Source organism: Gavialis gangeticus, unplaced genomic scaffold (assembly GCF_001723915.1).
Source record: "Gavialis gangeticus isolate Ggan-Ray unplaced genomic scaffold, GavGan_comp1, whole genome shotgun sequence".
NCBI classification, from domain to species: domain Eukaryota; kingdom Metazoa; phylum Chordata; order Crocodylia; family Gavialidae; genus Gavialis; species Gavialis gangeticus.
Genome location: NW_017729025.1, coordinates 147,138,811 through 147,153,044, shown reverse-complemented (window position 1 = coordinate 147,153,044; position 14,234 = coordinate 147,138,811). Strand labels below are relative to the sequence as shown.

Here is a 14,234-nt window from a genome sequence, read left to right as displayed (position 1 = left end):
GGTTGGTCTGACAGGACCTGCCACTGATGAACCCGTGTTGGTTGCCCCTATGCATGGTATAATTTTAAGATGCCTAGAGGGTATTTAGCATTGTTTAATACCCTTTAATGCTTGTACGCTCAACTTTAAGTGGCTTAAAAGTGAGTGTACAAGCAAGTAGTTTAAAGGTAACCTGTCCCTGCCCTGCCTTCTCCCTGACTTCAGATTAACATGGCTAACTGCCTCTCCTTACCACTAAAGTAAAGGTCTTGACTCCACTAGGAGGGACTACTACTATCAGGCAATTATCCCTCTGTGGATAAGCAGTAGGATCTGCAGTGTGAGAAGCAGGGAAGTGCAATGCACAGAAAAACCCTGTGCAAAATAGAAACATTTTGAAAGTCACTGGGCACTAGTTAAGAATTATATAGATGTCCTTAGGCAACAATTTTTCACCCACTGTAGAGCAGTGACTACAGGAAACATCCCAAAAGTACATCCCCAGTTAGGTTCCCCACAATCTACGCCACTGGATAAAGTGCTGAAGGTAAAATATGACCCTGAAGCTACTTCCCCACAACTTCCCTTTGGCTTGACAGTTTGGATTGTCACTATTCTTTAAGGACTCCATTTTTTTCCATTGTAGAAAGCTGCCTTTCTCATCTCCTAGCCTAGCAAGGACCAACAACACAGGTTTTAAATTTTCCAAGCTCCTTTTTTTCAACCTCGGACATCATTATCTGTTCCCAGAAGCTGAGTACTCCTGTGCCTTTCACTCATGCAGCTAGGCCCAAAATTGTCTGCTGCACTAGGTCAGAGTGCCTCAGGTCCTTGAGCTGTGTTGAGATCAGGAGAAAGTACCTGTCTTGGATAAAATTTTAATCACAAGGATTAAGCCATTCCCACAGAGAGCAAGGGGAAGAAATGAAGTGAGAAATGGGGAAGGTGTATGCATTTGCTTCAAGTGGCAGAGAAGGTGATTTAAAATTGTATTAGCATCTTCTCATGGCTCTCAAGCAGAGCTCGATCCAGCTGAGCCACACTTAGTGGCTGACCTGAGGAGCAGAGGCAAATTGGTATTGCACAAACTTTGTGCTCCTCCAGCTGGAAGGACCCTTGGGAGTTTCAGCCTCCAGCATATACAGCAACCTCAGGACTGCTTTCACACATATGCGCACGCGTGTGCATGCGCGCACGCGCGCGTGCACACACACACACACACACAGTGCCCCTCCCCCCTGACACAATTCTCCTGGCCCACGATTGCCAGAATGATGCATGCGCTCCTGCCCTCTTTGAATAGCCCTTATCATCAGAAAATAGGACCAGGAGACAGAGAGCCAACCAATTCCAAGGGCTAAGGATACTGCATCATATTTAAGAAATAGTTTGCCTTCCTTTCAAAGACTTCTTTTCTTCCAAAATGTAGTGTTGTATGTGGGGTATTAAGATTATAAAAAAGAAGGGGCTCAAAGTTGTGGATTGGGAATAGTGTTGGAGTATAGTTGTATACACAGCTAATAAATTCCTAAATCTTTATTTGAATATGAGGTTTATTTTAAACTAAGGAAAGCTGACAAGAGCAGAAAAAAAGTCTCCAAGCCAGATTGCTCTGCATGCCCTTGACACAGTGCAGCAGCATGAGAAAATAAAAGGTCTGGACTTCTCCAGACAGCAAGCTTGGAACTATTTTAAAACAGCCATACACAGACAATAAAACCATATCAAATGCTTTCCTATCCACACCACAAGGCACACAGGCTTTCTTCATACTCTACAAACTTTTTATCAGCAGCAGTGATTGCTGCAAGTCTTAGGTAACACACTGCTCCCACCCACAGAGACACATGCAACATTTGATTATATTTATGGTGTCTGCCTGTGCTCATTAGGTTGGAGTAAGAGTGTAATATTTTGTGGCCTTAATGACTATACAGCCCTAGCCATAGTGTGCTTGTGCATTCATTTAATTGCATTTAGATTCCTGGAACACAAATCCTACTTTTAATGCCTCCTGTATTATTGTTCTACTGTGTTCAATAGCAAGGAGTGTGGCTTTTGGCACCAGCAAGCTAGCATGCAGATTCACAAGCTGAGGGTATGAAACCTGGCACTGGCATGAGGTCTTTTTGTTCATTCAAAGGCAGAGAACCCTTATCCATTCTGAACCTGGATTAAGATCCAGCCAAGATCACTCAGATTGTGGTAGAAGAGAAACATAGCCAGGGGCAATGAGATTTCAGATCTGGCTACAGGTTGCTATGCATAATGAGCCCCTCTGGCTGCCAACATACAAAAAAAACTCCACGTCTTGGGGACGAAGAAGGGTGAGGAAGGAGCTCTCTTCTGAACCAGCTGCTTTCCCAGATTTGAAGAAATTCTGTCTGTGTTAAATCTGCAAGCATCCACTCCCCTTCTCTGGGGGCCTAAGGTGCCCCTGCATTAACCTCTCCTGTGTAAGGAACCCCCCAGGTTTTGAAACTTTAATGTCATAACCTGTTTGTCCTGTTTAAAAGTGCCGGGTAGGGCTGGGGAGTTGACAGATTGTGAGTAAGCTAAGCCTCCAGCTAACCAACTTCTTTACAGCTCAGCAAGGGAGGGGGAGAAAAAAACCCTAGAGTGCCTCATACTTTTGTGTCTCATTTTCATCAAAAATAATGCTCTGGAGCTTCCATCAGTGTTGGTGTGTATTTGTCTATGTGCGTGTGCTAGCTGTGAGTGTGTCAACCTGTGAACACACTTGCACTTTCTTAGTTTTGTCTGGGGCTTATGTGGTAACATGACTTAACAATCCTCAGATTAAAAGACATGATCTGTATCTCAAAATCTGAAATACTTGAATTTGTGGTTTTGGTTCCAGTCCATAACCAGTGTTTCCATATCCTTGCTGGGTGCATGCGTGGGTCTGTAGGAGAGGACTGAGTGTGCATGTGAAGCTCTAACTAGGTATGCATGAATGCTTGCATAGGTGTATGTACATTTTGTGCTCACCTTTGTGCATGCATTCAGAGAAGCATGGCCCAGTGTTTAGAATACTAGCCTGGGACTCTAGAGACCCAGGTTCAAGGCCTTGGGTCATGTCTAGTTTCATCTCTTTAGGCCTCAGTTCCACATTGGTAAAGTGGTGATAATAGTCATGTCCTTCCACTGGAGGTGTTTTGGGTATAGATCAACTGTGAAATACTCAGGCACTACGTTAAAGGGACCATACAAGCATTGTAGCTGAATGGATACAGTTTGCATGTTTTCATATGCATGCATGCTGCATTTCTATGAATTTGTCCTGGGTATATTGGTGGACTGGAAAAGTGTGTGTCTATGCTTCACCTGAGAGTAAAACTGCACTTTCCATAGCCCTCTACACATGGTACATGCAAATCCTCTTTGTTTTTCCTCCTCCACACCCCACCCAACCCATGAAAAAAATGTTCATCCTCCTCTAGGAAAAATACACACCTACAGTCTCTAATGCAACCTTGTCCTGGGGTGGGTAAAATTGCCAAGTGTGTTCTTTGTTTGTGCTGGGTAATTTGCATCCTCCTCTTTCACAATATGGCATAGCAAGTGTAGGGATCCTTGGTTCTGAAATAAGTACCTGTGCAATCATGAAGGTTGGGTGCAAAGCAAACAAAGAATTCTCTTGACTTATTGAAAGGATAGAAGAACACCGTGCACATGAGCAAACCAGAACTGTTGTTAATGCAATAAAGGTGAAGGGCCAGCCTGGATTCTCTCATACTGGCATGTACAGTGGGGAAAACAAAGCTGCCCTACCCCTTGTGCTTTTGTGCAGAGGGTGTAGACACACCTATGTTTGGAACACTTTCAAAAGAAGTGTAGGGTGTGCTGCCTTTGCTTGATCTGCTGTACTAGATGAAGGAAAGCAGGACAACGCTCTGACCTCAGTCATAGTACTTTGGACAGACCCAACTGTGGGAGGAGGAAATGACTGCTAAACCTCCACAGAGAGTGCCTCAATAATCCTGTTCCCTCTCTCTGCTGCACCAGGGATTAGGTTCTTATTTCTAATTTTAGTTCTTAACAGAACTAGGGTGCCAAACCAGTAGCATAATGAGGATAGGATGAACAGGACATCAGACCTAGGCACCAACTTAGAGTGGGCACAAGAATGGCAACCACTATCACTGCCAGCCTCGCCACTGTAGCCACTGCCACTGGCCCAGATGTAACCTTTGGCATTGCTGCTGCCCCAGCCACAGAAGATGCTTGTTATAGCTCTGCACCAGCCACAGTGGATGCATCCCCATGAGCACACATGTGCATTTCCGTGGGGACAAATAGTAGTGGCATATATTTGTCACTGCTATTTATCCCCAGGCATGTCCGTGCATATATGCTCTGGTGCATGGCAAATTGCTCTGAGTGGGGTACAGGAGTCTGGAGCCAGCACCTGGGCTGGTGCCACCAGCCTTACCTGAGGTCTTAGGGGCCTCCTGGGGCAGCAGCAGTGCCAATCCAGATGTTCAGAGCCTGGCCAGCAGGCTCACTTTCCAGTGGCACATGCTGCTTCCACATCCATCCTACGGTTTTGTTTGGGGGTTTTGGGGGGCGGGGGATGAGGGGTTGCTGTTTGTGGTTTTTTGCAGCGGGTTTTTTTGTTCTTTTGTTGTTGTTTTTTTGACACTGGGATCTCCTCGTGTCAAAAAAATCCACTGTACTGCAAACCAGCAGCATAGCGAACACATGCACATGTGCTATGTGTGGTTTGTGGCACTGCAAACTGCATGTGCAGGCTCGTGGGGCTATGCTCAGTGTTCTTATCCAGATCTGGGTGCTTGGTTTGGTCCTAGATATTAGGCCTTGTACAGCTCCATGGGCAAAAAAAATTCACCTGGGCTCAAGTTACCTCTTATCATAAGAAATATTTTTAAAGTTTAAAAAAAAATAAAGATTTTAAAGAAAAGGAAGAATCCTTTAAAGATTTTTAAAGAAAAAAATTAAACAAAATGTTTTCTCAAGAAACAGCCTCCGGTTTCCATCCATTTGAAAAGGGGAAAAGGTCTTAACTTTTCCATTGGCAAAGGGAAGCCCTTTGAAAGAGGTTGGTCACCAGTAAAGCTAATTTAACAAAAAGTAATTCAGTGAGGTTCCCCATTTCAGCCAAAGAAGTACAGTTTAGCATTTGGGATGCTGGGAACATGGAAATTTGAGAGATGAAGTTAAAGACTTCAGGTCATCAGGGAGAATATTTGTTTTTTGGAGGGTCATAAGAAAATATATTATGTTGTTACTGGCTGTTTAATTTCATAAAATGTATTTTGAACCTATTTAAAACTATTCGGACATTATAATGCATCCTGCTCCCACCACACCAATGGCCCCAGGAGTGTTGGGGCCAGCACCTTATCTACATTTGTATCTCCAGTTCTAATGACAATTTGGCAAAAGTCCAGAGGGCCTAATTCAGGTTTCTGAGTTTGTAGTAAAAAATTCAGCTGGGGGAGAGTTGCAGGGGAGGTGCAAAGCATCCTGGGATGCTGAGAGACTGGGAGTTCATTTGAATCTGGAGGGGATCTGAGGCAGAAGTTCAATAAACCGATTTAACCTAAATCAGTGAAGTCTGATACTACATCCATCCATGTTTATATTAAACCAGTTTCAGCCATTTTGAAAACAGTTTATACGTACCGTACTTCTGTTATGTTACAGATTTGGACCAATTCCTGATCACTTTTGCAGGTTTATGTGTAATATCCATCCCTAGCTATAGAGTTTTAACCACAGCAGGGCACCATAGCTACTCGGTGTCCTTTCATTTAACTCATACACACATCAACTCCCAGGAATGCATGCTGTTGATCAACATGGGATAAATAAGAATATCTGGATCATACGGCTCTGATAATATTACCTGTTTTACGCCCACTCTATTCCATCTCCCCTTGGACTTTTAACATTGCAGCTATCTGAACCACTTTACAAAGCCACTATTTTAAAAAATAATTATACCCACAAAAAGAGTTCATCTCAGAGCCTCTTTAAAAATTTATCAGGCTGTGCATGCATGCAAAATGCTATAAAATTGGTTGAGGTTCCTTTGAAATGCAGTGTGTGACATGTTTTTATTTATTTTCTTAATTCAAGAAATGAGCCTGTTTTTTTTTAAAACCAACAAAGACAACCAAAATTTTATCTCTGGTTTTGATGCCTAGACACAAGAGAATAAGAGATTAGAAATGGATTAGCACTGGAATTTTTAAATGTACACTAAGGGCTACCATGAGACTTACCACAGAGGAAGAGACTGTATGAGAAGAAAAAATAAATCTGATCCAAACACTGAATGAATAAGGAAAATGAACAGTTAACTGTAGAATGTTAAACCTGGTTGAAGAGGCAGGTATTACCATTGCTTGCCTTTTTTTTTCCCTACCAGCTGCTCAGACTTTTTGGAAACACTTTTTAGGACCAAAAGAAAGAGTATGGATAGAAAAAGTCATTTCACCTCTTCACAGGAAAATGCAGGTAAGAAGCATTGGCACCTCACTCACCCAAAAAAGGTGGCATGGAAGTGTCAGTGGCTCAGAGGTCACTTGACACGTGCCCATAGCCGCCCTAGCTCCTTTGAGGCTTGCAGCAGAGACAGGGTGCCACCCCTTCTCAACAGGAAACATGTACAATCAATGAATCATAAAGAGAGCCGGTCATGTTTTATGACAAAAATAAAATGATAAGTTCGCTTTGAAATCTGTTCTTGTCTTTAGTGCATAGGAACTTAAACTGGTTTATGACCTGCTTGATATCTTGGATTGCAGGTGGCAAAGGCAGGCCACGACTGATAAGATGACTGATACAGCACAAGTTGGTGCACTGAGCAAATGTGCTCGTTAAGCAGGAATCTTAAATTGTGGGGGGATATTTGCCTGTGTCCCTCCTTCACCCCTCCCCTGATTTACTGCTTCAGCTTTACCTCACTGGTAGAGAAGACAGCTGAGAGTTATAAGATACTTTTGTCATAGATTTCATGGGACCTGGAATTCATCTGAGGTCTCAGATATTGCTTTCATTATTCAAAATAAAAGTAGGAATAAATTGTTCCTAATTAACATAGCAACATATAATGCAGTCTGGCCTCCAAGAGAAAGTAACATGCGAACTAGAAAACCTGTTGTACCTGTTGCATAATGAGACCACCCCCAAGTGCAGGGCCACCTTTGCTCTCCCTGGGGAATTGCTTGTTCTTAGGATTGCTCAATGACTAAGGTACTAGTCAACATGAGTAAGGATGATAGAATGAGGCCTCTAACAAGTACTATTCTGTTACACCTTTATTTGAAGACCAACGGCATGAAGCAACCTCTTCTCACTGGTCTTTTTAGGGATTACATAAGGCAACATTTCACTTTACCTCCTTTTTATGTGTATAGATGGGGAGAGAGGGAAAGGATGTTTTCTGTGTGGAGGAAAGTAATTTCCTTGGAATTAATTTCAGCAAGGTTCATGCTTTCTATCCCAGCATATTTTTTCAGATGAGTAGGTTAGGAACTTCCTTGTTCCTTATTTATTGTTAAATAAAATAATAACTGCTAGTTTAATAAGATGGAAATGAAGGAGACACAATTACTGCCCAAACATGCCATTTGGGACAGGTCCCTTTTTCTGTCCCTGTGCTGGATGGAACCATGGATATGGTTAAGCACTTTTCATACCACCATTCCTTTAGTTTGGAGGCCACTAAGTGGAGACAGGATGGATAAGAGTAAGCGGTGATGCGTGACTTCCCATACTCTCTCACTTTCTGGGACCAAGGGGAGCCTTCCAGGACTCAGAAGCTGTCCATCCCTCCACCTTTCCTTCCATTAGAAGTGAGTGGTTCCTCTGGCTAGTACAGCGATTCTTGACCAGGTTGTTGTAGCACCCTGCAGTGCCATTAGATCCCTGAAGGGTGTTATGAGGTTTGAGGTGATAAGCAGATAAGTGCAGGCTCGTGCTTCTCCCTACCTGGCTGATCCTCCACTCCTATGCCCTGGCCCTTCTGCAAGGAGGTAAGCAATGTAATATAAAACTTAGTTTTTTGAAATTGAGTGCAGAAAGATCAAAAATCACTGCTCTAGTACTTGTTAGTTTGACCTCTTGATCTAGTCCTGATATATTCTGCCTTTCCAAAGTTGCATTTGGTCATCCAGATGGCATTTTGTCATGGCTCACTGCAGCAAACACATCATCACTATCAGTGCCGGTGGAAAAATTTCTGTGGCATTGTGTTCTTTTGGAATATGTGGTTCTGCGAAAAACAACCACTCTTGTAACATCAGATCAATTTCACTAGAATTTCATGCTGGGGGGGAACTTGGAGAAAAGTTCTGATCCTAATGAAATACCTCATTTCAACACTTTTGGGGGGAAGAATAACCCTTTTAAATTTGTTTTCATTTTGAAATGACTTTCTTTTGATGTGTTTGTATTATGTACTGTGGTATGAAATCAAAGCATCAAAATATTTTAATCCATGTAAGATGGCTATTTCTTTTTAATTTTCCTTGCAATTAATTTCAAAATATAGGGCTTTGGTTCCAATTCAGAGGGAAATCAAGTTTTGAAATATGAAAATCCTTTATGAGATGAAATTTCAGTCCCCCTCATGACTCTATTCCAGTGGTTTTCAACCTGTGGCCCACAGACTATGTGTCTAAGAGGTCCGTGAAAGATGACTGACCAATCAAAAGCATGTGAATACCCACACTTACAATTAAAGGTGTCCACACCTCCATTAGAAATTCCCAAAAGGTCTCCACCTCCGTTCAAAATTTTGTAGGGGTCTGCAAATGAAAATAGGTTGAAAACCACTGCTCTATTTGATACCCAATATGAGCGCTCATTAGCAGTAACTGCATGTAGAAAGATATTGCAAGTTCAAAGATAAAGGCTGACTTTTGATTTTTTTCCTTTTTTTAATTGATCCTAAACGTTCCTTGAAAAGTTGCAGAAAAGGAAGGATGGCTGTAGTTCATTGACCAAAAAGATCCCCTCTTTGTCTTTGCCTGTATGCTGCCTGCTGCTACTCACTAAACACAGGTGGCTTTCCAGACTGAGCCACTGCAACTGCTCCATGTGAAAGGTACTATGCAAATGTATGCTGTTGTTCGAAATATCAGATCACGTACCTGCTATATATCACAACACATTGCATGCTGATGGCAGCCCATCACACTGACCATTAACTAGACCTGAGTTGCTCAGTGAAGTAACACTTCATGTAAATGCATAATAAAGGGGAAATTTCACATTTTGTTCACATATTAACACAACATCCAGAAGAATGACTTCCCTATGACTTCCTGAGCACTCTAATTGATCTAGTGGAGAGTTCAGACTGAGTGAGCCCCTGCAGAAAAGATCCATTTCAGTATGCACTCAGATCTGGTTGTATCAAATGCTTCTTAATTTTCCAGACTTGGAAAGCTACTGAAAGAAACTAATATCTGAGACTTCTCAGTCATTTCATGTACTTGCTGTCTCTCTAACATGAACAGCCCCACAAACCCTGTCAAGAGCCCTACCACCCTGTCATTCTGTTCAGTGGACTACTTTTTTCATGTCCCTTGGCAAGATGTAACCTGACTGGGCATACATGATAGTAGAGCAGGCTACTCTACAAGGCTCCTTGCCAAAAAACAGAGAACATAGTATTCAAATACTAGTCAGAGAACATACTACCCACATCAGAAAATGAAACATCAGGGTGCCCCCTGGCAGAAGAGGACAAAACACCTCTTCCACAGATTAATGGAATGAACAGGAAGAGAGAAGAGAAACATGGAAACTGAGAGAATAGACACAAAAGGCCTGAGTGGGACAAGGGGAAAGAATGACAGGGCCTCATAAGGACCATGTACTGGCATTGGGCACTCATCACCATCTCAAATGCAATAACTTGAACCCTATCCTCATCATGCCTTTCTCAGTCCTTCACTTGCTCTGAGGACAGTAGAAAAACCCAGTCTGCCCTGACTATTCTAGCGGTGTGACAAAAAATCCTTTCTTGTTCAATAAAGTTGACTAGTTCAGCAGACCAAAAAACACAGCCAAAAGTGAATCCCAAGAGTATGGGTTGCTGACCAGGTATGAGACTGCTCCACTTGGAATATGTCCTTCCAAGTTGGGCAGATCAGAACCAGATGAGGTTCAACATTGAGAAGTGTAAAGTGCTCCATTTGGGGTTGAACAATCCCCAATACTTACAGGCTTGGTGTTGCCAAAGTGACTAGCACGAGGACTGAAAGGCACCTCAGGGTAATAATAGATAATAGTATGAACGTGAGCTGTCAATACGATGCTGTAGCCAGCAGGGCAAACAATACTCTGGCATGCATCAACCGAAGCATCTCACGCAAAACCAAAGAAGTGATTCTTCCACTTTACTCAGCATTGGTGAGACCGCAGCTGGAGAACTGCATCCAATTCTGGGTGTTGTACTTGAACAAGGACGTGGAAAAGCTTGAGAGAGAGAAAAGAGTGAGACTAAGAGTGAGACTAAGGTAGAGTGTGAGTCAGAGCAGAAGAGAGTGAATGTAGAAGAGAAAAAGAAAGAAAGAAACAGGCATCTTTCTTTTTTAAAAGTTCCACTGTCTTCTCTGTGAAGACAGGCTTCTGTAGCGGAAAGAGAAGGAGGGAGGGAGGGAGATACTGTATCTCTAGGGTAGTACAGGAGATGGGGGCAGGTAACTGGAAAAGCAGCGGCCTTTTCCACAAAAGAATAAGCAGTGCTGGCCCCATAAACCTGGCATTAATTGTGTCCCCCCTTTTTTTTTAACAAGTGAAACTCATTGGACATTCCAGAAATAACACAACTGCATCCCTCAGTGTGTAAGGCACTAGGCCAAGATCTCGAGCCACACAGGCCAATTTGTTTATACTCTGAACTGCATTTTTAGCCAGTTCTGCAAAGCCAACTTGAAGTGCCAGCTCCTCCTAGTAAGGAGTCTAACATCCTGCGCAATAAAGAAAGATGCCCTAAACTATTGAGAGAGAGAGAGAGTGGAGTCTTGCTCAAGGCTAAGGCATTGTACAGGCCTGGATCTATGTAAAGCAGCCAGCATTAGAGGACATGACACAACCTGCCGTAGGAATTGTACTGAAACTCCAAGCATGTCAGAGCAAGAAAGCATTGGAGCAGTGACTGATGAAGATTAGTCTAGATAGAGGGGAGGAATGGTATGTAAAAGAAGGAGGGGGTAGCTACATGGCTATGGGGAAGGAAAGGCAGGGTGGAGCCAGTGATTCTGCCTGGTGGCCTGCCAAGATACATATATGTTAATTGAGCAATCCTGTTTCAGTGCTTTTCATGCAGGTAACAAAAGACTGGCATGTGTGTGTGTAGGCGGGTGGACTAGGAATGCACAACTAGCCGTGTGGAACTATCTCCAACCAGAGCCTTCATGAGACACAAACATGACTGCACTGGAATAGTCCAGAGTTCATTTCAAGGGATTCCAAACAAACAATAATGTGTCTTTAAGGAAATAAAACCCAGAAAAAGAAGACCTCCAGGTGGGATTGTGAATGACGAGGGTTTGGGGCCACCCCCACAAGATTCTGAAAGCCACAAGAACTCCTTGGTTAATAAAAGCAAAGGAAGATGCTGAAAACATGCCAGAAGTGATGTCCTCTTGGGAGCACAGAGGGTCAAATTCAGGTCTCATTGAAGCCAATGGGAGTTTTGCTGTTGACTTTTGTAAAGGCCCAGGTTTCTCCCCAAATCCCTTAGTATCCTCTCCCTGCCCCCACCACTTCACACCCTGTAGGCCTTTCCAACAGTAATGCATGCCACAGCAGGCCTGACTCTCACACCTCCCCCTGCCACCATAGACCAAGTTCCTGATTGTAAATAATATTAGGTTTCATTCACCAGATCACTGTCAGGACAGAAAGAACATTATTTTGATACTGTAGAGTGGGAAAAGAAGTGAAGAGCAGTTCAGGACCTGGACCTTTAAAAATGAGTGCCTTGCACAAATTTCTAGTTAGGGTGGTGATTTCAATTTCAGTTCATCTAAGACTTGGCATAGTCTCCCTATTCTTTTGCAAAGACCATTCCCACTCCCCTTCCTCTTCCCCCTCTGTCCCCCAAAAGAAAAAAAAATAGCACCTTCTCCCTCCAAACATCAGGCTGGGACACTGATTCAGCACTGACTCAGAGGGAAGAATGGCTTCCTCTTGAATCACCAGCACCACAGTGATCTGAATTTTCCTAAGGAGTCTATCAAAATATCATTGATCCTGCTTTGCCTACAAGAGTTAAATAGATTATATTCATGGAAGTCTAAACAAGAAAGAGAAAATAATACACAGACAACAGAGCATGACGAAGTTATGAGCCTAAGCTTCAAATACATGATCTAACAATGCAGACACAGCAATTTTTAAAGCCAGCAAAAACCATTATGATCTTCTAGCCCAGTGGTGATCAGTGTTTTGGTCCTGTGGCCCAGTGGAATGGTGCAGGGCTAGGCCTGACCAGATCTGACCCTGCACCTAGATGGGGCTCAGGGCCCCACACTGGGGCTATGCATTGCTTTTGCCTGGCCCCCCACACAAAGATCAGAGCCTGCACTTCCCTGTGACCTAAGCTAGTGTGCAGGGCCATGATTCTGGGGGATCTCCAAGTACCTATTTCCTCTTCAATTTCCTTCACTGCTAACCAGTCCCTTGTTCATTGTCATTGGGCTATGAAAGCAAGAATTTTTAAGAGGAATGATGAGGTGTCTCCTTTTCTATGGGATAAACCCTGCAGGAAAAGAGCCACTTCACCACATCTCTCTTGAAATCTTTGAACTTCACTTATTTGCAGGAGTGGAAGGAATGCGAGTGTTACTGACCACCCCCCAACACACACACACACACCTACATTCCACCACAGACAGCACTGCCCTCCCAAGAGATGGCCCAGCGAGGGAAGACACAACAGTCAACAGGGCATTTTCACTCAAATAAGTGTTTGGACACATAGCCAGAAGGGTTTTGCTTGGATTTTTTTTAACACAAACTAGTGGCACCGCTTTAGTCCTAAAATGCTATGAAATACTTAGCCCTGGGAGGCAAGGAGTGGAAGAGACAAGGTATCAATCTGTTGTGTTATTTGCCTGCAGTCCACCCATCAGAATTGATCCTTTATGATAGATGACCACTCCAGGCCATCATGCAATCTGGGGTAGGTCATTCCATCAAGCAATAAGCCAGGCTGCAGGACAAGTGTTGTTATAGCTAGCTAGCTGGTGGCTTAGCAATAGCACAATGCAATGCATGAGAAGGGTCTACAGACCTGGACTTGGTCCTTCACTGCCAAGCCAGGGAACTGTGACCTAAAGCGGCCTTCCCAAAAAAGTAGTCCCAAAAGCCTATTCCACTGATGGAAATTCCCCCCTGAATCTTTTCAGCTGCTTGCCTATTGTTTCTAATTGGCCAAATGCCCTGTGTTTAACAACCATGCATTTGTTCCTTTCCAAACGAGTGCCAGCAATGATTAGTCTCCTGTGCTTCTGTGGAAGTGGGGAAGGTGAAGAGGTTCTGCAAGTCTTGCTGCCTTTTCTGTAGGGAAAAATAAGCCTGGCCTAAGCAAAAGAATGGGTATTAGCTGAATCTTTCCTACCAAGGCCAGATAAAAAAGGACACAGCATTTTACTTGCACCACTTTGGTTCTAAGCACAGCACTATTAATCATTGCTGTGAGAGGACTTTGCCTCTCAGGAGATGAGAAGTTTATTACATGATAAGCTGTAAAACAAATATTAATGGTAAAAGGATGCTTTCATTTTTAAGGCACTGGACTGACACTTGAGTGCCTCTTAATTCTGTGTCAGTCCTTGGGTAAGCCACTTAGCTTTTCTCTGAGTTTGTCCATAATTTTCTGTTAGTAAGTAGTATTCTTTTCTCCTACCCTTTGTCTGCCATTTATTGGGAAGCTCCCTGTAGCAAGCAGTCTCTTTGTATTATGAGTTTACAGTGTTTACACCAATAGGGATCCTAAAGAGCTTCTAGGTGTTATCAGAATATTCATAATGGATGTCTCCTGCCATACTAATAGCTAACCTAGAGTAGGATCACATTGGAATATGAGCTGCTTTGATGTTGTATCTCTGGCTTCATTGGGGACCCTATATCCATTGTAAATCTATCTCTATATGATCGGATGTCCACTGTGGGCATGACACAGCAGGCACCATAAAAAGTAAAAAACTGTTAGCAATAACCTCAAGTCAGTCCCAGTTCAACAAAACTTTCAAATGATTCTCAAA

General features: G+C 43.1%; 1 long non-coding RNA gene across 1 annotated transcript; it reads right to left on the bottom strand.

Moving 5' to 3' along the window:
- Positions 1-8,607: 8,607 nt before the first annotated feature.
- LOC109299504 lies at positions 8,608-12,364 on the bottom strand. The gene is made up of 3 exons (XR_002097899.1): positions 12,355-12,364; positions 9,014-9,019; positions 8,608-8,789 (listed from the first exon to the last, which is right to left on the bottom strand). It is a non-coding gene; the product is annotated as an uncharacterized LOC109299504 (long non-coding RNA).
- Positions 12,365-14,234: the final 1,870 nt, after the last annotated feature.